The 23,701-nt window shown below is 44.7% G+C and overlaps 1 protein-coding gene across 5 annotated transcripts in view; it reads right to left on the reverse strand.

Annotated features, from left to right (window-relative positions):
- SMARCA2 (SWI/SNF related, matrix associated, actin dependent regulator of chromatin, subfamily a, member 2) overlaps positions 1-23,701 on the reverse strand; it is a 272,034-nt gene that overhangs the window by 205,186 nt on the left and 43,147 nt on the right. For 2 of the 5 annotated variants that reach the window (XM_056522643.1, XM_056522627.1), the window contains exon 1: positions 8,603-9,001. The exons of 1 other annotated variant lie outside the window; for it this stretch is intronic. The gene's annotated coding sequence lies outside the window, so the exon portion shown is untranslated. Of the gene's footprint in view, positions 1-8,602; positions 9,002-23,701 lie in introns of those variants that run through there. 2 more of the 5 variants (XM_056522656.1, XM_056522648.1) reach the window with 1 other exon arrangement.

A 23,701-nucleotide genomic window follows, 5' to 3' on the forward strand; every position in this document is an offset into this window, starting at 1 on the left:
AACCTGCTAATGTGAACTCAAAGAATTGCAGCAGGATCTTATGTTATGCTGCTGGGGAACATATTCCCAAAGGAACAGTACAATACCAGGGATGCAGAGACATTGCTGTTTATATTATATGCACATGGCCACCGACTAACCAGAATGATACACAATGTTGAGTCCACACCAGCATGGACACATGTGTGGCTAACATTGCAGTGGTCCATCTGAGAAGTCTGCAGATAAGGATTTCTTTTGTAATGAACCATCAATGACTTGTAAATGGTTAGCACACTTTTAATAAACAGCACATAAATAAATGGTACAAGCAAATGTCATGTCAACAATTATTTCTGCACATATAGTGCATATTACACACTAACTTACGCGCTAAAGGCACATGCAATGTGCACCCATTGTTTTCAATGGGAACATGCACCGCAGTTCATACTGTGAACTGCAGTGGGTATTATTTGGGTACATTATAAAATACACATGAATAAGTGACATTTCAATTATTCCAAATGTTATTCAGAAAAGTGGATTGGAGATGCAGGATGCCGATTAGCTACGCTGAATAAGGCAAACTGGCGTCCAAGACCACAGTTAAAGCGGTGGTCCAAAATGTCAAAATATGCTACAGAAATCTAAAGCTACCCTCAGGAAATGGTTTTAAATCTATTTTACTACATAAAATGTCTCCATTTACAGGATCCTCTGGTAAGCCCATCCATGCTGTACAGATATTACTTATTCATGATTAGATGGGACCAGGCTGGGCTTTTTGCCAGTAGAACAAACAGTTCCTTCCTTTCCTTTAGTTGTCTGGCCAATCACAGCAAAACATATATTCTTCTCCGCTATACATGACAGTTCTGGTTAAAGTGCACTAGACGGTACCGGCTGGCACTGCACAGGGAAATGATTTATACAGTACAGCACAATAGTGGTGGAGGTTGGGGTTATTGATGTGGCCTTACAAGGTGAAAATGAAACACAGCAAAGAAGGGGTATCTCTGCTGAGAACACTAAACTGCTGCTGATAAAGAAGACAAAACAAGTGTGGGCCTAAAGTAGAGGATGAGTAACATTCAAGAGGCAGCAGTAGGTAGATACAGTGGTAGGAATACACACTCCATCCAGGCATTCTCTACGGGAGCGCCAGAGACAGCAGAGTACAGCACCCATGCACAAGGAGAGTCAGGGTGCCATTCAACAGTCGGACACAAGTGCCTCCATCCCCAATGAGACATTTATGACCTGTACTAAGGATTTGGTGGTTGACATTAGTGGATGAGGTGGAACATCGCTGTGGCTCCTTGAATTAGTGCCCATGTGATGTCGCAAACCCAGATGTGCTGGACACCAGTTCTGGCAGCTAGGAAGGTAATAAAAGGGATTATTTTATATTTTTTAATTTGCCCCTTCCTCAGTGGGCATTACTTATGACAGAATCACTGGAATACACCTTTAAGTATTTTGAAGTTTTAAAATGCTGCTCATGAAATAAGCTCCACCCATTTTCAGTTTGCTGGATTTACTAAAAGGTGCACATTTTAAAACCAGTGGATCTGTTGCTGCCGTCGCACCATGCTCAGAAATATACACAAGTTCTAAGTCTATGTAGATTTCTGCTGTTTCGATGTTGCAAGTCGCATGCGAGGACGACGTGCCCCCTTGCAGACCCCCTCCATGTGAAGCGGAATCCCCTTTAAGCTTCGTCTTCTTTCTTCCCCTTCCGTGCAAGCAGTGTAAATCCGTAAGAGTTACTCAGAATCTGCACCTTGAGGATACACGTTGCTGCGGCAGCTTAGAGAGTGTCACCCACAGTATGGTCAGTATTTTTGGCCAATACCAGGTCCGTACTGACCAGTACAGAGAAAACTATTATGGAAACATTCTCACCTCTTTCTGTATAGCTAAAATACTGACCAAAATACTGTGTGTAAACTTAGCCTTATAATGCACTGTTACTTCACCCCCTTATATGGAATAATTCTAATCTATTTTCCGATAAAGTGACAAACAAAGCAACCTACTAGTAAAAATAGAGCAAACACACAATTCATATAACATTAACAAGATTGTGGCAGTATATACTTCCCAGAGCAGTGAACATTTTCACACCTGTACCCCTAAGCACACATGCTCACTTGCTGCCTTAGGTCTATTTAAATACCAGGCTAATGTCACATGAGGTGAAGTCTAGCATCATCATCTGCCGCTTATATGAATGCATCATTTAGCATTTCTTGCTATAAAGAATAAAACTGGAGTAGTAAATCTGAGAATGCAGGAAATATATTAAAAGCTTTGCTGTTGTGTCAGATGAGGGTTTTTCAGGACATGCTCAGGGACTGTAAAGCTCCCCAGAGACTATACATGTATTTTTTTTTATCATTTTCCCTCTGCTATAAAAGCTTGCCAACAACACTGTAATGGGGAACCTGTGCCAACTATAGGCCCAGAGCTAGCAACCTGAGACGAAAATTGGCTGATATTCCCACAGCAACCAATCAGAGCTTAGATATCATTTTACCAGAGCAATTTGAGAATTAAAAGCTGAGCTGGGATTGGTTGTTATACACAGGTCAGACAGTTTTTGTCTCAGGCTCAGGTGTAAACATAATAGCATTTCACACTACAGGTTTTCATGCTTTAGTCTGGTTTCAAACAGTATTTGGTGGCAGGCTTTTCTCGGAAAACATTATGGCCAAATGTTTGCTTTAAGATTATTTTAAATCATCAAAACACACAGTCTTTCTGATTGCGTTGCTTTAGCAGCAAGTGGTTATTTTCCCAGACATTTTTGTCCATAATGTTTTTAATATAACTAAACCCACAGACAACACAGGGTGTACCTGTACGCCCTGGCTGCCTGGTGCTAAAAGCACCAGAACGTACATGCCCTGGAGTGTTTAAAGGAAAACTGTCACCAAGTTCACCCACATTAATCCCAATACACCGGGTTATAGTGTGGGTGAACCAGAGTCCATACATGACGAAAAATGGAGATGTCCAGCGCTTTTGAATGCAAATTCTTCGGCTTTATTGAGTCATAAAAACATAAAGCATAGGGACAAGAACGCCGACGCATTTCGGATCTGTACGATCCTTAATCATGGCCATGACTAAGGATCGTACAGATCCGAAACGCATTGGGCCAGGTGTGCTGCTGGCAGGTGTGGGAGAGTGGAGCTGTTGAGAAACTTCATGTGCAGAGTCCATGCATGTTCACACCCTTTGTTACCTAACTCAGTGTTTTGCAACCAGTGTGCCTCCAGCTGTTGCAAAAATACAACTCCCAGCATGCACTGAGAGACTGTACATGCTGGGAGTTCTAGTTATGCAACAGCTGGAAGCACACTGGTTGCGAAACATTGAGTTAAGAAACAAACTCTCAGTGTTTCCCAACCAATGTGCCCCCAGCTGTTGCATAACTACAACTCCCAGCATGTATGGTATGTCAGTGCATGCTTGCTACATTCGCACGGGCGGGTTAACAGCGGGTTCTGCTGCAAGTTTGAGATGCGGCAAATTTTCTGGCGCAGCTCAAACTCCCAGAAAAGAAACTCACTGTAAACCCGCCCGTGTGAATGTACCCTAAAAACACTACACAAAATAAAAAGTAAAAAACTACATACCCCTACACAGCCCCCCCCCCCCCGCCCATCAATAAAAAAAAATAAAAATAATAATAATAATAATCTTGTACGGCACTGTTTCCAAAACGGAGCCTGCAGCTGTTAAAATACAACAAATCACAGTATTGCCGGACAGCCACTGACTGTCAAGGCATGCTGGGAGTTTTGCAATAGCTGGAGACACCCCGTTTGGCAAACACTGCCGTAGGGTATTTTTGTGGCGGATTCAAATACCCAATTTAGTCCTCAAATGCGCATGTGCTCTCTCACTTCGGAGCCCTGTCGTATTTCAAGGAAACAGTTTAGGGCCACATACGAGGTATCTCCGTACTCGGGAGAAATTGCGTTACTTTTTTTTTTCTTTTACCCCTTATGAAAAGGTAAAGTTGGGGTCTACACCAGCATTTTTGTGTAAAAATAAATAAATAATTTAAACTAACACGCTGGTGTTGCCCCATACTTTTAATTTTCACAAGCGGTAAAAGGGAAAAAAACAAAACAAAATTTGTAACGCAATTTCTCCTGAGTACGGAAATACCCCATATGTGGGTGTAAAATGCTCTGCGGGCGCATAACAAGGCTCAGGAGTGAGAGCACAAATGTACAATTGAGGTCTAAATTGGTGATTTACACAGGGGTGGCTGATTTTACAGCGGTTCTGACAAACGCAAAACAATAAAATACCCACATGTGACCCCATTTTGGAAACTAAACCCGTCACGGAATGTAACAAGGGGTATAGTGAGCCTTAACACCCCACAGGTGTTTGACAAATTTTTGTTAAAGTTGGATGTCAAAATTAAAAAAAAAAAAATTTATTTACACATCCGACTAATGAAAAGTTGTCAAACACCTGTGGGGTGTTAAGGCTCAGCGGACCCCTGTTTATGTTCCTTGGGGGCTGTAGTCTCCAAAATAGTATGCCATGTTGGGGGGTTTTCTGCAGTTCTGTCACCATAGGGGCTTCCTAAATGTGACATGCCCCCCAAGAACCATTTCAGAAAAAATCAGTCTCCAAAATCCCATTGTTGCTCCTTCCCTTCTGAGCCCTCTAGTGCACCCGCCGAACACTTTACATACACATATGAGGTATTTCCTTACTCGAGAGGAATTGGGTTACAAATTTTGGGGGGCTTTTTCTCCTTTTACCCCTTGTAAAATTTCAAAAACTGGGTCTACAAGAGCATGCAAGTGTAAAAAATGAACATTTTTAATTTTCTCCTTTACCTTGCTGCTATTCCTGTGAAACACCTAAAGAGTTAACACACTTTCTGAATGTCATTTTGAATACTTTGGAGGGTGCAGTTTTTATAATGGGGTCATTTATGGGGTATTTCTAATAAGATGACCCCCTCAAATCCACTTCAAACTGAACTGGTCCCTGAAAAATTCTGATTTTGAAAATTTTGTGGAAAATTGGAAAATTGCTGCTATACTTTGAAGCCCTCTGGTGTCTTCCAAAAGTAAAAACATGTCAACTTTATGATGCAAACATAAAGTAGACATATTGTACATGTGAATCAATATATATTTTATTTGCAATATCCATTTTCCTTACAAACAGAGAGTTTCAAAGTTAGAAAAATGCTAAATTTTCGTGAAATTTGGGGATTTTTTCACCAAGAAAGGAGGCAAGTAAAGATGAAAATTTACCACTATCATAAAGAAGAATATGTCACAAAAAAACACTCGGCATCAGAATAATCGGTAAAAGCATTCCAGAGTCCTTAATGCATAAAGTGACAGTGGTCAGAATTGCAGGAGACCGCATTAATAGACATAAGTCATCTATCAGATGCAAAAACCTGCTGTACCCCATCCCATGTCATTTTGAAAAAATGGGACACAATGTGTCCCAATTAAGATACCGGGTGATCGATCAGGTACACTGTCCCAGGAGAGGGGGGGGGGGGGGGGGGACACATTAAAAATGTATTGCGCAAGAAGGAAGCCTATTGGATCCACAGATTGTCCACCCTGGAACCTAAAGGCCTTAATAGGGATTACGAATTGTCTTCCTTTTTATAAGATGTCACTGGATGTGGTTTTAATTATTATTTTCTATTTATTTAGATACTTCTATGACGGGAGTACTATGAATGGAAGCCCAATAAGATATATTTGGCCATGTATTGTTATTATTATTATTGACTATTGATTTGAACAATAAGATGTAGTTTGATTGATATGTACCTAGCTTCACGTCATTTAGACAAAAGTGAGTCTTTCGTATACAAACAAAAATGGTAAAATTTTCTTGCGGACATGCCGCAAACTGCGGGAGCCGGCATAAAACATGCTGGCGCTAGGACCACACAGGTATGTCTTTATAGATGGCTACGCATTCCGTGCTGTGTCCGCAGAAAGAAAACAGGTTCATTCTTTCTGCAGCCAAGAAAAACTGATTTTCTGTGACATGTACACTTTAAGGGTATGTTCCCACGTACCGTATTTGGCAGCGTTTTTACTACCCATATAAGTCAATGGGAAGCAAAATCAGCCGAGTATTTTGCTATTCATTGACTTCAATGGGAAAGAAGCTGATACTGTAAAAGCTGCAGTAAATGCAGAAAATTCTTAGCATATATGCCACGTGTGACCAATACAACAAAAATCCACAGAATTTTCTCAACAATCCCTACAGTGTACATTCACACGTACATAACCTGTTGCAGAATGTCTGCAGATCCATTGAAGTCAATGGGTAGCTATAAAAACCAAGGCAGATTATGTACGAGTGAAGGAACCCTAAAGAGGCAAATCTGCATTTGAGGTAGGAAAAAAAATAAAAATATTAATGTATTCAAAATCCACACTTGCAGATTTAGGCCAGGTTCACATGGTCGTTGTGCTCTGTTCCATTTTGGGTCCATCTTTTTGTTTCTTCCCCCGAACAGCCCCAAAACAGATCAGAGCACAACTGACTCCACTGGGTCACCACAGATCCCATTGATTTGAATGGGGTCCATCGGGGATCCGGTAGTTTACCGGAGGGGAAAAAAAATTAAAAATAGTGCATGCACTTAATCACAGGTACGCCCTTGGTCCTTAAGTACCAGGCCACAAGGGCGTACCTGTATGCCCTTCATCCTTAACAGGTTAAAAGGGGTACACACATATGAAGGTAAAGTCCCCTAAAACTATAAGGGGGGGGGGGGTCTGAAAAAAAACGCCATGTGTGCATTTATGTTGGCGCCCTCCCCAATTAGGTGAAGAGATCACAAGAAAACAGCTGACTTTCTTAGTACTTGTGACTCTTGTGAACAAGGATTTTTATTAAAGAATGTGAGAAATATGCCACAAAAAACATATGGTAAATGTAATGTATTTTTCTATACAAAGTGGTCCAGCACTACGGGGGTAGTGGGAGGCAATGGGTGGAGGTATTCTGCTAGGTGCGGGCGTGAGGTGGTGCTCTGGTTAACACAGCAATATAATCTGCCTAACCAACCAAAAGGTAAGGAAAAACCGGCAACCTAAGTTCACGTCTTCCGACTTCTTTATTGAGACAGATACTCACATAAATTCATAGGGAGGGGACATATACGGGGGGATAACAAAAGGCGACAAACTCTGTTTCGTACTTCTTCCGGCCATAGCGCAACCGTATCCAGCCGGTATACCGTGGTTTTAGGTCCAGTCACAAAACCGGGCAAAAATGAGCCGGCCCGAGTCTGACTCCGGTCAGCTCAATAAAGTGAATGAGAAGCTGTGCGGGTCCGGCTGGGATACGTGAGCACCCGGTTTTGAAAATCCCCAGACGGACCCGGCAGCCGTAGGCTGCAAACATAATGGGGGAGATTTATCAAAACATGTGCAGAGGAAGAGTGGTGCAGTTGCCCATAGCAACCAGATTGCTTCTTTAATTTTGCAGAGGTTTTTTTTTTTTGAATAAAAGAAGAGATGATTGGTTGCTATTGGCAACTTTTCCTCTGCACAGGTTTTGATAATGCTCCTCCAATGTGAAAGCAGACTTGGTCATAGGATGTGTGGGCAGCCACCAAAGGTCTACTGGAGGGAAGATGGCAGAGCAGAGTGGAAAAAACATGCCACAGCATTCTATATTTTCCCCGCCAGTGTGCCTCCAGCTGTTGCAAAACTACAACTCCGGGCATGCTGGGAATTGTAGTTTTGCAACAGCTGGAGGCACACTGACTGGGAAACACTGCATTACTGAATCCCAGCTGACATCTGGATGAATCCTCCATAGTGTCGTTTTACCGTGTTCTTTCAGAGAGACGCCATGTGTGAAACAGCCCTGTAAAATGCTGCACACCACCACAAAACCTCAGAGGGACAGAACGTTCTGCCTCCATGACAGAGCAAATGACAACGCAGGTATGAACAGGTTTCAAACAGCCCGGGACCTCCTGGTATAACGGCGAGCACATGCCCTGTCACTATGGAGGGCTCCGGAGCTAAGTGTCAGCTCTTGGGCCCACATTCCAGCCCCCTCTACTTCATGAGGCACAGTAGTAAAGTCCGTCCCCCCCGACATGGCAGACGCAGCCCTAGTATGGCCGAACTGTCGCCCGGAGCGGAACACAACACGGAGCCATGTGACTAGAAGTTGTGCCGGGCTGCCCCTCAGGACGCCCGGGCCATAGCCGAGACTGACGTGTGCTCCGGGCAGCCGCCACCGTCACTTCTACTACTTTCTAGAAAAGTAGGAGCAGCCATGACGGTGTGTTTGATGCGAGCCTGGGGGAACCGTGTGTGGGGGGCGCAGAGCCGGCTGCACACAGCTTCACCACGGCAGGGAGCGCGGGCGAGGAGCCGAGCGTTATGTGGGATAAGCGGGCTGCACTCCTACGTGCTGCAGGGATCGAGAACATTTGGGAAGGGAACCAGGGGAGCCATGTTTATCGCCCACCCCGCTCTTCCTCTCTCAGGAAAGTTTGCACACCCGATCGATGGCTCCTCTGGCCGGGACTCGATTCGGGCTCCGGTGACGAGGCAAGAGGCGGGCCGCTTACCTGACGGTGGGAGCCGGCGGTTCGGGCCGAGCGGAGCGCCGTGCGGCTGTTGATGTTCTGGGAGCGGGTGGAGGTAAAAGCTTCAGGCCCTGTTCCTGTTCCTCCTCCCCTCCGTCATGTCATCGTGATCAAACATGTCTGAGTGTTTTCCCTCTGACTTCCTGATTGTGCTCCGCTTGACAGTGTGCACGCAGGCCTAGCGCCGCGGCCAGGTAGAGCGCCGTGCACACTTATTATCACTGCGCGCCCAGATATCAGCCCTGTGGAGTTATGTGCAGGAATAGCCGCCTATGTACACGGCTCCTGCCTGCTGGAGGACGAGCACCACATGCACAGCAGCCTAATCCCTGGTAATCCACACACGAAAAGCCCCTTTATCTCTACATGCAGGCGCACTGCCACCTCAGAACTTCATGGCTCCTACTGTGGAACCAAATGAGGAGACTTCTCTGGAACACGGTGGTATTCTTACCCTCTCAGTGGTCTTCAAACTCTGGCCCTCCAGATGTTGCAAAACTACAATTCCCAGCATGCTGGGAGTTGTAGTTTTGCAACATCTGGAGGGCCAGAGTTTGAAGACCACTACGATGAAACTCAGACTGACCCCATTTTGCATTATTTGGGGGGCACTGCATAGATGAATACAGCTTGTGGCACAATTCACTGACTCTAATGTTCACACGGGCCAAACCGCGCAAATTTGCACATCAAATGCCGTGCGATGTCACTTTAAACTTCCCAGCTCCCACTGACTTAATTACATGTCTCCCCCATGTAGTTACACCCTAATATCAATGGGACCTTCAGAGCTGAGCCCCCACCTGCACTGCACGTACCCTTATAGGGTGCTTCCAGATCAAACATTTATTCCAAGAAGTGAAAACCTAAAAAAATTGTAGGATCCAAGGAGTGTTAGCGGGCATTCACAATGAGGAATTCACGAGGAATAGTTCCTGTCAGGAAATTGTTTCCTTCTGTCACTTTATCCATCAAGCGGAATAAAGAGGAATGAAGGAAAGGGCTATTCAATTCTTCTTTTCTGGATTCCTCATGAAAACGATGTCGGGCGGAATTTTTTTTTTACCATTGACTTCTATTGGATTCTGCTCGCATATTCCGCTTGAAGAATGAACATGCTCTTTCTTCAAGCGGAAAGGAATTCAGTGTTGGAATTCCACAAGCGGAATTTCCGCAGTGTGAACAGGACAGCGGAAAAAAGATTATAAAGTCAATGGGCAGAGGAGATGTGCATTAATTTGGAGCAGAGAATTCAAGAGGAATTACTCGAGTAAATTGCTCTTGAATTACTCCGTGTGAACGCACCCTTAGGCGGATTTATTTGCAGGTTTCACGCTGCTTATTTGAAAGGGTGCGGGCTCTTCTCGGCTGTCTGCAGCAGGTTTTCCATGGCGGAATTTACACTGCGGAAAATCCGCTGCAAGCCCTATTGAAGTCAGTAGGGTCTGTGGCGGATTTTACTCAGCGGAAATTCTGCCGTGGAAAATCTGCGGACAGCCGAGAAGAGCCCACCCCCTTTCAAATACACAGCAGGAAACCCGCAACTAAATCCACCCATGTGAACGTACCCTTAGGCTAGGTTCACACTGCAGAATCTCCAATAAACTGCAATGTGCTCCATGAGTATTTCCGCCTGAAGAATGAGCAACGCCATTCTTCAGGTGGAAATTTTCAAGCGGATTTTCTGTTCATAAATTCCGCTTCACAAATTCCGAAGTGTGAATTTGTGAACGGAAACCCATTTGCTATACTATACATTTTAGTAGTGTTGGGCGGTATACTGGTTCATACCGAATACCGACATTTTTTTCCTGTACGATATGAATTTTTCAAATACCGCAAAACCGGTTCGCCCTCCCCCGAATGAATAAATTATCAGCCGCAGCGGCTGTCCCCACATCGGGGAACTAATCATATGTGACCCGTGGGTGCTGTTCTGCTTCTCTTTCGAACCCCCTCCCCCCCCGGTTTATCAGCACTGTGCTGTCCCCCACATCTGTGAACTAATCATATGTCACCCGCAAGCACCACTCTCCTCATCCTCCTGTGAGTTGCGGGCCACCGGCACTGGAACTCTGCACTGTACTACATATTCCTTGTGCCCGGGCTGCAAAAATAAAATAAACTTTAACTTACCTTCCTACGTTCCCCCGTTGCTCCAGTAACGGCCTCAAGCTGGGGATGGGAACGTCACAGAGCCGTCAGCAGCGATGTCCCGCCTTGGCCAGTGATAGGCTGAGCGCACTGTCATGTAAGAAGCCGGCCGGCTCCTTACATGACAGTGTGCTCAGCCTATCATCGGCCAAGGCGGGGCATCGATGCGGCCGGTGATAGGCTGACAGCTCTGTAATGTTCCCATCCCTAGTGTGAGGCCGTTACCGGAGCAACGGGGGAACGTAAGAAGGTAAGCCAAAGTTTATTTTTGCAGCCCGGGCACAAGGAATATGTAGTACAGTAGGGGGACAGCGCAGTGCTAGGCTGATAAACTGGAGGGGGTCACATACTAGAGAAGCAGCGCCCATGGGTCACATGATGATGGTCGGGGGAAATGCCGTTAAATATCGTGGAACCGCCATAACGTACAAAAACACAGTGATACACATTTTTGGTCATACCGCCCAGCTCTACACTTTAGTAAGCAGAATTTCTGCTGGCAATTTCAAAGCGGAATTGCAGGCGGAAATTCTGTAGTGTGAACCTTGCCTTAGGGTATGTTCACACTGAGGGATTTAAGAGGTAATTCCGATTTCATTTTCTGCTCCAATTTATTCGTCAAGTCATTTTCAATTGACTTTAACAGACTTTCTGTTGTCCTGTTCACACTGAGGAATTTCTGCTAGCAGAATTCGGTGCTGAATTCTGTTCCACCTGAAGATAGCACATGTTCATTCTTCAGGCGGAATCCTCGAGTAAAAGCCTATTGAAGTCAATGGGATTTTTTTTTCCTGATGAAAACCATTTTGTGCGGAATCCAGAAAAGTAGCATTGAATAGCCTCCTCCTTCATTCCTAATAAGTTAGAATCACCCCCCTTTTCCCAATTCTTAAATATAATAATGTAATTAAAAAACAACTTATGTGATATCACCACGTGCATAAATGTCTGAACTATTAAAATATAAGGTTAGTCAATGGCGTATACGTAAAAAGAAAATACCAAATCCAAAACTACATTTTTGGTCACTTGATATACCAAAAAAACTTTTATAAAAAAGCGATCAAAAAGTCCAATCAAAACAAAAATGGTACTGATATAAAGTACAGGCCATGGCACAAAAAATGAGCCCTCATATAGCCCCGTATGCAGAAAACTAAAAGTTATAGGGGTATGAAGAGGACAATTTTAACCTGTTGGGGACCAAGGGCGTCCGCCCTCGCATCCTGGTACTTAAGGGTGGGGGGGGGGGAGGCGTACCTGTGCGCCCTCCATATTTCCGATCACCACCACTCGCCGGGCGGTGATCGGACTGGGATGACTGCTGATATCTATCAGCAGGCATCCCGTGGCAATGCCCAGGGGGGACCTGTCTGGGCATGCTGGGGCTGTGTAGTGGTCTCCAAACTGTGGTCCTCCAGATGTTGCAAAACTACAACTTTCAGCATGCACTGACTGTCTGGGCATGCAGGGAGTTGTAGTTTTGCAACTTCTGAAGTGGCCCAGTTTGGAGAGTACTATATAGTGGTCTCCAAACTGCAGCCCTCCAGATGTTGCAAAATTACAATTCCCAGCATGCCCGTACAGTCAGGGATGCTGGGCCTGTAGTTCTGCAATATCTGGCCCTTCAGATGTTGCAGAACTACAACTCCCAGCATGCCTGGACAGTCTGGGCATGCTTGGAGTTGCAGTTTTGCAACATCTGGAAGGCTACAGTTTGGAGACCACTACTTAGCGATCTCCAAACTGCCCTTCCCCAGTTGTTGCATAACTACAACTCTTAGCATGCCTTTCGGCTGTCAGTGCATCCTGGGAGTTGTAGTTTTGCAACAGCTGTAGACACACTGGTTGGGAAACACTGACCTAGAGTCTGTTTCCTAACTCAGTGGTTCCCCAACAGTGTGCCTACACCTGTTGCAAAACTACAACTCCCAGAATGCACAAGAGGTAAAAGGGAAAAAAAAGACCCCTAAAATTTGTAACGCAATTTCTCCTGAGTACGGAAATACCCCATATTTGGACGAAAAATGCTCTGCGGACGCACAACAGGGATCAGGAGTGAGAGAGCGCCATGTACATTTGAGGTCTAAATTGGTGATTTGCACAGGGGTAACCCCATTTTGGAAACTACACCCCTCACGGAACGAAACAAGGGGTATAGTGAGCCTTAACATCCTACAGGTCTCTGACGAATTTTCGTTAAAGTTGGACGTGAAAATGAAAAATATGTTTTTTTTTCTCCTGAAATGCTGGTGTTACCCCAATTTTCACAAGGGGTAACAGGAAAAAAGCCCACCAAAATTTGTAACCCCATTTCTTCTGAGCATATAAAGACCCCATATCTGGATGTAAGGTGCTCTGTGGGCGAACTACAATGCCAAAACTACGAAAGTTCGTCAATCACCTGTGGGGTGTTAAAGGATCATTCTCATTAAAACTAATTTTTGCTATTGCACTCCTTATGGTAAATAAAAAATATTTCTAATATACTTTGATTAAAAAAAAAAAAAAGAGGTTTTCTGTGTTTTATTTGGGCTTAACCTCCCTGGCGGTATGATTCTTTCTGGAAATTTGTACCAAAAGCGGTACAATTTTTTGCACTGAATTTCACATCTCCCCCCCCCCCCCCCCCCGCCCATTTCACATCTCCCCCATCACATTCCCCCTCCCTTGTCACATTCCCCCTCCCTTGTCACATTCCCCCTCTCCCTTGTCACATCCCCCTGTCACATTCTCCCCCCCCCTTGTCACATTATTCCCCCCCTTGTCACATTCCCCCCCTTGTCACATTCCCCCTCCCTTGTCACATTCCCCCTCCCTTGTCACATTCTTCCCCCCCCCCCTTGTCACCTTGTCCTGCAGCAGCATACACTAGGTTTGCCTGCAGATTTCAAACCTAGTGTATTTGCTGCAGAACAAGCCCTTTCCCCTTCAGCCAATCACAGGCTTTACACCACTGCGGCCTGTGATTGGCTGAAAAGTGAAAGGTCCTGTAAGATGAATAGAGCAGGGACCAGAGCGCACGGAGGGGAACGACATCTTCAGGGACCGGGACTAGGTGAGCAAAAGTTTTTTTAATTTTACTACTTTTTCCTTTTACATTTAGCTCAGTGTTTTTCTCACAGGGTGCCTCAAGCTGTTGTGAAACTACTACTCCCAGCATGCCCGGACAGCCTTTGGCTGTTCGGGCATGCTGAGAGTTGTAGTTTTGCAACAGCTGGAGGCCCCCTGGTAGGGAAACACTGACTTTTAGTATTTTTCTTTACCTGCTCTGGCCGGCCCCCGCAACGGGAGCCGACCAGAGCAGATAATCGCATGTTTTCCCGGGGGCCGCATCGCTATATCGCATTGCTTTTGCGATATATCGTGCAGCCCGGCCGGGAACTCTGCAATTCTACCCCGAGCGTGACTCGGGTTACCGATCCTGGCAGGGAAAATTAACCCCGAGTCACGCTCGGGAATACCGCTCAGGAGGTTAAAAAAAGCTCAAGAGCACATTTTCCCCCATCTCATACACAGACTTTGGACCGAAGTCCAAATAGAAAGTGCAGCCTGGAGTGCTGAGGGGGGTGTGTCCAGCCTCATCCAATCATAGCTCCTCTCAAACTTAAAGGACAACTGCAGCGGTATGACACTTATCCCCTATCCACAGGATAGGGGAGAAATGTTTGATCGCGAGGGGTCCGCTGCCTCCCCACCTCTCCCATAGAGATGTATGGAGGAGGCGTGCCGGCCGCAACGTCATGCTGCGGCTGGCACGTCCCCTGCACGGGACAGCCACGGCCCCATACAGGAGATCGCCGGGGGCCCCAGCGTTCGGACCCCCCACGATCAAACACTTATCCCCTATCTTGAGGATAGGGGATAAGTGTTTGTAACGCTGCAGATGTCCGTGTATAAGTATAAAGTCTGTGTATAAGATGGGGGAAATGTGCCCTTGAGCTTTTTTAAGCACAAATAACATAGAAAACTTCATTTTTTTTTAAACAAAGTATATTAGAAATAGTTTTTATTTACCATAAGGAGTGCAATAGCAAAAGTTAGTTTTAATGAGAGTGCCCATTTAAGGCTCATTTTTTTTTTTTTTTTTTTATACTGTTCTGGCACCATAGGGGCTTCCTAAATGCGACATGCTGCCCAAAAACCATTTCAGCAAAATTCGCTCTCCAAAAGCCCTATGTCGCTCCTTCCCTTCTGAGCCCTCTCCCTAGCCTGAAGGGAATCGGACCCTGTGCAAATGACTAGGGGGGTCCTGAGATCCCCCCCCCCCATATCGGCGATCACTGCAAATCGCCGATCAATTCAGATCGGCGATTCCGGGCTGATCGGGTCTCTGATGACCCAAAAGCCCAGAAAATAGTGATGATCGGAGCTGTCAGAGACAGCCCCGATCATCCAAGAGGATAGGAGCAAGGTGGCTGGGGTGCCACCTCCTCCTATCCCCTACGATTGGCCCCGATGAATCGCGGAGGGGGGACATTCATTTGCCCTGCTCTGCCCACCCCTGGATGTCAAGGCAGAGCGGGGAAAGATGGCGGCGATGATGTGGTGGGGACCGGCGGCAGTTACCTTGGCGAGGACTGGCAGCAGTTACCTCGGCAGCGCAGGGACACCGGCGGCTGGCAGGTGGTGGCGGCGGCGGTGGTGTTGGATGCAGCTGTGAATATCGCCATAAAGTGATCTTCACTGCTGTATCTAGGAGTCTCAAAACTACAACTCCCAGCATGCCCAGACAGCCTTTGGCTGTCTGGGCATGATGGGAGTTGTAGTTTTGCAACATCTGGAGGGCCACAGTTTGGAGACCACTGTCCTTCCAGATGTTGCAAAACTGCAACTCTCAGCATGCCCAGACTGTCCAGGCATGCTGGGAGTTGTAGTTCGGCAACATGTGGCCCTTCAGATGTTTCCGAACTACAACTCCCAGCATGTCTGGGCATGCTTGGAGTTGAAGTCTTGCAACATCTGTAGTTTTGTAATAGCTGGAGGCACATGGGTTGGGAAACACTGAGTTAGGAAGAAACAGACAGTGGTGCGGAAACACTGCGGTAGTCTGTTACCTAACTCAGTGTTTCCCAATCCCAACCAGTGTGCCTCCAGCTGTTGCATAACTACAACTCCCTGCATGCACGGTCTGTCAGTGCATGTATGTAAACCCCCGCCCGTGTGAATGAACTCTAAAAACACTACACTACACTACACTACACCAACCCCCCCGACTGTAGTGTTTTCCCCCATCCCATTAAATGGGGGAAAACGTCTTGTACATCAGTTTTGTTCAAAACGGAGCCTCCAGCTGTTGCAAAATAACATCTCCCAGTATTGCCGGACAGCCACTGCCTGTCCAGGCCTGTTGGGAGTTTTGCAACAGCTGGAGGCACCCTGTTTGGGGAGAACTGACGTACAGTATTTTTGGTGGAGGAAGCAAGTGAAACGCTTGCATCCGGGTACACCCCTATAAAAATCCCTAACTTAGGCCTCAAATGCGCATGGCGCTCTCTCACTTCAGAGCCCTGTCTTATTTCAAGGCAAGAATTTAGGGCCACATATGGGGTATCTCTGTACTTGGGAGAAATTACGCTACAAATTTTTGGTGGCTTTTTCTCCTTTTACTTTTCATTTTCATAAGAGGTAAAAAGGAAAAAAAAGACCCCCAAAATTTGTAACACAATATCTCCCAAGTACAGAAATACAGCATATGTGGACATAAAATGCTCTGCGGGCGCACTATGTACATTTGAGGCCTAAACTGGTGATTTGCACAGGGGTGCATTTTGGAAACTACACCCCTCACGGAACGTAATCTGTGAGTTTAAGGATGGTTTAAGTGGCATTGGGGCTGCTCTGCCAGTGGGTCATTCCGCCTGTGGGCACTGGTGTTGCAGCGGTGGCAGTCGCCACCCAGTGCTACGCCATTTTATGCTAGGGATGTTAAGGACCCACTACTTACAGGTGGCCATGACGTGGCTAGTGAGCTTGCACTTCATGATCATAAAGTACACTAACGACCTATTAGTTTAACACCTTAAGGACCCGGGGTTTTTCCGTTTTTGCATTTTCATTTTTTCCTCCTTACCTTTAAAAAATCATAACTCTTTCAATTTTGCACCTAAAAATCAATATGATGGCTTATTTTTTGCGCCACCAATTCTACTTTAATAACACACTAAACCCCAGGGCCTAAGCCGGGGGTAAGACACCCCTATTACTTACCCCTAAAATATAACTTTTATTGAGTGCTAATAAAATGTCCCAACAATGAAACTTTAACCCCTTACACAGTAACCCCGCGTCATATCACGACGGCCCCGGCGTCATAGTGAAGCCGGGACCCGCCTCTAATAGCGCGCAGCGGCGCCGCGCGCTATTAACCCTTTAGCCGCGCGCTCAGAGCTAAGCCGCGCGGCTAAAAGCGAAAGTGAAAGTTGCCGGCTAGCTCAGTCGCGGCATCCCGAACAGCTGACAGGACAGCGGGAGGGTCCCTACCTGCCTCCTCGCTGTCCGATCGCTGAATGACTGCTCAGTGCCTGAGATCCAGGCATGAGCAGTCATGCGGCAGAATCGTTGATAACTGGTTTCTTATGAGAAACCAGTGATCAATGATGAAGATCAGTGTGTGCAGTGTTATAGGTCCCTATGGGAGCTATAACACTGCAAAAAAAAAGTGAATAAAGATCATTTAACTCCTCCCCTATTAAAAGTTTGAATCACCCCCCTTTTCCAATAAAAAAAAAAAAAACACAGTGTAAATAAAAATAAACATATATGGTATCACCGCGTGCAGAAATGTCCGAATTATAAAAATATATCATTAATTAAACCCCTCGGTCAATGGCGTGCGTGCAAAAAAATTCCAAAGTCCAAAATAGTGCATTTTTGGTCACTTTTTATATCATGTAAAAATGAATAAGTCCTATCAATGCAAAAATGGTACCGTTAAAAACTTCAGATCACGGCGCAAAAAATGAGCCCTCATACCGCCCCATACACGGAAAAATAAAAAAGTTATAGGGGTCAGAAGATGACAATTTTAAACATATTAATTTTCCTGAATGAAGTTATGATTTTTTCCAGAAGTACGACAAAATCAAACCTATATAAATAGGGTATCATTTTAATTGTATGGACATACAGAATAAAGATAAGGTGTAATTTTTACCGAAAAATTTACTACGTAGAAACGGAAGCCCCCAAAAGTTACAAAACGGCGTTTTTTTTCAATTTTGTCGCACAATGATTTTTTTTCCGTTTCACCGTAGATTTTTGGGCAAAATGACTGACGTAATTACAAAGTAGAATTGGTGGCGCAAAAAATAAGCCATCATATGGATTTTTAGGTGCAAAATTGAAAGAGTTAAGATTTTTTAAAGGCAAGGAGCAAAAAACGAAAATGCAAAAACGGAAAAAACCAGGTCCTTAAGGGGTTAAAACTGATACCAGGTGTACATAGTGCTTAAAACATGAAGGTAAAGAGAATACTCTCCACTATTTCTCCAAAGATAGCGCTGCAGTGGCTGATTGTATAAAGGGTAACACACTGGTACCGCTTAAGCCCTTAAGGACTGAGCGATTTCACGTTTTAGCATTTTCGTTTTTTCCTCCTTGCCTTTAAAAAATCATAACCCTTTCAATTTTGCACCTAAAAATCTGTATTATTGCTTATTTTTTGCACCACCAATTCTACTTTACAGTGACATTAGTAATTTTACCAAAAAATCCATGGCGAAATGGAAACAAAATTCATTGTGCGACAAACTTGAAGAAAAAATGACATTTTGTAAATTTTGGGGGCTTCCGTTTCTATGCAGTAAATTTTTCGGTAAAAATGACACCTTATCTTTATTCTGTAGGTCCATACGGTTAAAATTATTTCTGTGTTCAGGGCGCTATGAGGGCTAATTTTTTGCGCCGTGATCTGAAGTTTTTAGCGGTACCATTTTTGTTCTGATCAGACTTTTTATTCACTTTTTTGTGGTATAAAAAGTGATCAAAAATGCGCTATTTTGGACTTTGGAATTTTTTTGCACGTACGCCATTGAACATGCGGTTTTAAAAGCGGTATATTTTTATAATTCGGACATTTCCGCACGCGGTGATACCACATATGTTTATTTTTATCTACACTGTTTTATTTTGTTACTAGGAAATGCCGGGTGATTTAAACTTTTAATTCAGAAGGGAATACCTGAAAGGGTTAACTTTTTTTCTTTTCTTTTGCGAGCTCATAGCTCCTATAAGGACCTATGAGCTTGCAATGGCTGATTGCATACACAGATTGTTGCCTTGCCGTTGCATGGCAACAAGCTGTGTAATCGGCGGTTGATTGCTCCAGCCTGTAACTCAGGCATGGAGCAATCAATCAGAGCCGGGACACCGACGGAAGAAGGTAGGGACCTTCTTCTCTCCGGGTAGCTGATCGGGGCATCGCGATTTTATCGCAATGACCCCGATCAGCCCGACTGAGCAGTCGGGAAGCATTTACTTTCACTTTCGATGCGGCGCTCAGCTTTGAGCGCCGCATCGGAAGGGTTAATAGCGTGTGGCCGAACGATTGCGGCCGCAAGCTATTAGCCGCAGGTCCTGGCTGTGAATAGGCGCCGGGACCATCCCGCTATGATGCGGGGTCCCGCCAGGACCCCGCGTTATAAACAGAGACCGGACTTAGGACGTACTCATACGTCCCAAGTCCTTAAGGGGTTAAACAAAACACTATTGCCGCCTCTACATGTTTTGCCGCCTCGGCGGCTTTCTCAAGAGGCAATGGTGGCAATGGCAGGGGGTATTTATAAACCACCCTCCCCTTGTCATCAATGTGCGCCCAGGATCGCTCTCGAATGGGATTCTCTTTTACATTTATTTTTGCCCAGGTCACCAATAGAATCTCTCCCACATTTACAACCATCTGTGTGAGTGACCTACTCACCAATCACGGTCAGGAGACTTCATTTCTAGGAGCCCGTCATGACCGCGTCAACTTCTTTTTTAGGGACACTCCCTTCGCTTTTTCCACCTCCAACGCTCTTTTAACAATTGCCACTGACGTGAAGAGCAGTAGCGCACAGCGTGCTAATGACACACTTCAAATTCTTAACATCTTTAAATATACACTTAATGAGGCAGATAACAAGGAAGGCTGCAGCACACCAAGATGTACGGTGAAAGAACAAGGTGTTTATTCCATCACAACAGATGCGACGTTTCCGTCGCCCAATGCGGCCATTTTCAAGCTTGGGCGACCGAAATGTCGCATCTGTTGTGATGGAATAAACACCTTGTTCTTTCACCGTACATCTTGGTGTGCTGCAGCCTTCCTTGTTATCTAGCTATCCGGTGCCTGGGACCCGGCCATTCTACTGCGTGCACCCACTGCAACTTTTTCAAGGTGTGCTGCCCTATATCTGCTGTCTAGCACTTAATGAGGCAGAGAGAGATTTGTTAAGTAAGGGTTTGTCCTTCACACCAGTGCCGAGATTTGACCACTTCACCTAGGGTATTCCAGGAAAAAAAAACTTTTTTATATATATCACCTGGCTCCAGAAAGTTAAACAGATTTGTAAATTACTTCTATTAAATAATCTTAATCCTTTCAGTACTTATGAGCTTCTGAAGTTAAGGTTGTTCTTTTCTGTCTAAATCCTCTCTGATGACACCTGTCTCGGGAAACGCCCAGTTTAGAAGAGGTTTGCTATGGGGATTTGCTTCTAAACTGGGCGTTTCCTGAGACACGTGTCATCAGAGAGGATTTAGACAGAAAAGAACGACCTTAACTTCAGAAGCTCATAAGTAATGAAAGGATTAAGATTTTTTAATAGAAGTAATGTTATTGATACCACTCCGAGTGTAACGTTCCGCAGGGGACCTAGCCTCAAGGATCAGTTGGTGCATAGTCACCTCAAGAACACAGAAGGAGGGGGCAGCTGGTTAAAAAACAAGACAGTGGGAACATATCCCTGCGGACATTGTAGTTTTTGTCCACACATACACAAAACCAAAGAAATTGTACATCCAGTCGACAACCATATATACCAAATAAGACATTTATTAACTGTGTCATATACGTTGCCCACTGTACCTGCCCCAAAATGTACGTGTGGAAAACGACTCAAGAGTTGCGGAGAAGAATCTCACAACATCTGAGTAACATCAGAACGGCCAAGGATACACCACTGACGAGACATATGTTGGCAAGCCATAATGGGAGATTGAAGGAGCTTAAGTTTGTTGGGCTGTGTCAACTACAACAGGGACCGAGGAAAGGAAACATCGATACTCGCCTACTACAAGAGGAGGCGAGATGGATCTGGTGACTGCATAGTCAATCACCATTGGGTTTGAATGAAGGCTTTTCTTTTGCAGCCTTTTTATAATATGCCTTCATCTTGATTTTTTGGATAATTCTTCCCAAAGTTAATTTGTTTATTAGTTGGCAGCGACTATAATTGGACCCCAGGTTATGCATATTCCTGTTACACATATATATCTTTTGTGTGCTGGTCAGATGCATTGGTGACCAGTAATGAGCTAAGCAATACATTATTAGTCTTTGATAATGTAGGTAGTATAAGATTGAAGGTGATATCTATCAATTATGTCATGGTGGACATTGTCATCCATTATGTCATAATGGACTTGCAGAGCTGTAAAGTGTGGGTTGTTGGTATAACAGTATTTTTAATAACTTATATGTGCCTATTATTATACCTGGTTGTTTGATACTTCTTACGTTAGTTCATGATTATAACTTTCCAAATCATACCCATGCCAGCTTACATGAATGTTTTCCACTACATTGTCACAAGTGACTGATGCACAATATCTATCTTTGTTATTGAAGACTACTATCACACTGATGCTGTCTGCTATTTTATAGAGACCATCACCAGTTGTTAAATATGACCCAGGTTGCTCCATATAAGTTCTCCCTATACATAGGGCAATGTAGGAGCTCAGAAGGTTGAATTATTCTAAGTGCTAACGCATGCGCAGGTTTCTAGCGCACGCACAATAGACCGGACAACTCCGGCGGAGACTAAGACCGTGAAAGCCGGCTTTAGACATGCCTGGCGCAGCGAGTAAACACGGTTGCCGCCAGATGACGGGACATGATGCGGACATGATGCGGTCATTACGGGCTCCTAGAAATGAAGCCTCCTGACCGTGATTGGTGAGTAGGTCACTCACACAGATGGTTGTAAATGTGGGAAAGATTCTATTGGTGATCTGGACAACAATAAATGTAAAAGAGAATCCCATTGGAGAGCGAACCTGGGCGCACATTGATGACAAGGGGAGGGTGGTTTATAAATACCCCCTCCGCCATTTTGGCAGCTGCCATTGCCACCATGGCCTCTTGAGAAAGCCGTGGAGGCGGCAAAACATGTAGAGGCGGCAATAGTGTTTTGTTTAAGCGGTACCAGTGTGTTACGCTATATACAATCAGCCACTGCAGGGCTATCTTTGGAGAAATAGTGGAGACTATTCTCTTTACCCTGATATTATAAGCACTAGGTACACCTGGTATCAGTTTTAAAGTTTCATTGTTGGGACATTTTATTAGCACTCAATAAAAGTTATATTTTAGGGGTAAGCAATAGGGGTTTCTTACCCCGGGCTTAGGCTCTGGGGTTTAGTGTTATTGGCTATTGACCTCTTACTACCCTAAGGGTAGTGTTGTTTAATTACCAATTCTACTTTGTGTTTACGTCAGTCATTTTACCCAAAAATCTACGGCGAAACGGAAAAAAAAATCATTGTGAGACAAAATTAAAAAAAAAACGCCATTTTGTAACTTTTGGGATCTTCCTTTTTTACACAGTACATTTTTCGGTAAAAATGACACCTTATCCTTATTCTGTATGTCCATAAAATTAAAATGATACCCTACTTATATAGATTTGATTTTGTCGTACTTCTGGAAAAAAATCATAACTACATGTAGGAAAATGTATACGTTTAAAATTGTCATATTCTGACCCCAATAACTTTTTTCCACGTATGGGGCGGTATGAGGGCTCATTTTTCCCGCCGTGATCTGAAGTTTTTAGCGGTACCATTTTTGCATTGATAGGACTTTTTGATCGCTTTTTATTCATTTTTTCATGATATAATAAGTAACCAAAAATGCACTATTTTGGACTATTTTTATAATTCAGACATTTCCACATGCGGCGATACCACATATGTTTATTTTTATTTACACTTTTTTTTTATGGGAAAAAGGGGGTGATTCAAACTTTTTTCAGGGGAGGAGTTAAATGATCTTTATTCACTTTTTTTTCCCCCTTTTTTTTTTTTTTTTGCAACGTTATAGCTCCCATAGGGGGCTATAACACTGCACACACTGATCTTTTACATTGATCAGTGGTCTCTCATAAGAAACCAGTGATCAATGATTCTGCCGCTTGACTGCTCATGTCTGGATCTCAGGCACTGAGCAGTCATTCGGTGATCGGACAGTGAGGAGGCAGGTAGGGATCCTCTGGCCGTCATGTAAGCTGTTCGGGATGCCGTGATTTCGCCGCGGCGATCTCGAACATCTCCCTGAGCTAACCGGTATGGTTTCACTTTAGGCGCGGCGTTCAACTTTGAACACCACGTCTAAAGGGGTAATAGCGCGCGGCGATCAATGCCGCGCACAATTAGCCACAGGTCCCGGCCGTTGTTAAAGGACGGGCCCGGCCCGCTATCCCGTTATAGATCGGGAGCAGACTCACGACGTACGCGTACGTCTTGGGTCCTTAAGAGGTTAATAAATGTTGCTGAGAAGCATTAGATCATTGTACATGTTGTGGATGTCTGACCATGTCTGTTTTCTCTATTTGAATTCACATTATGTTTTCTATCCCCCTCTTTTTTTTGTTTTTACTTGGTCTGCACTCTGCCCCTCCCCCTCAGCCCAGCACTATATAAATTAGCAGGAAGCTGTACAGG

This window comes from Hyla sarda, chromosome 1, assembly GCF_029499605.1.
Source record: "Hyla sarda isolate aHylSar1 chromosome 1, aHylSar1.hap1, whole genome shotgun sequence".
Lineage (NCBI taxonomy): Eukaryota > Metazoa > Chordata > Amphibia > Anura > Hylidae > Hyla > Hyla sarda.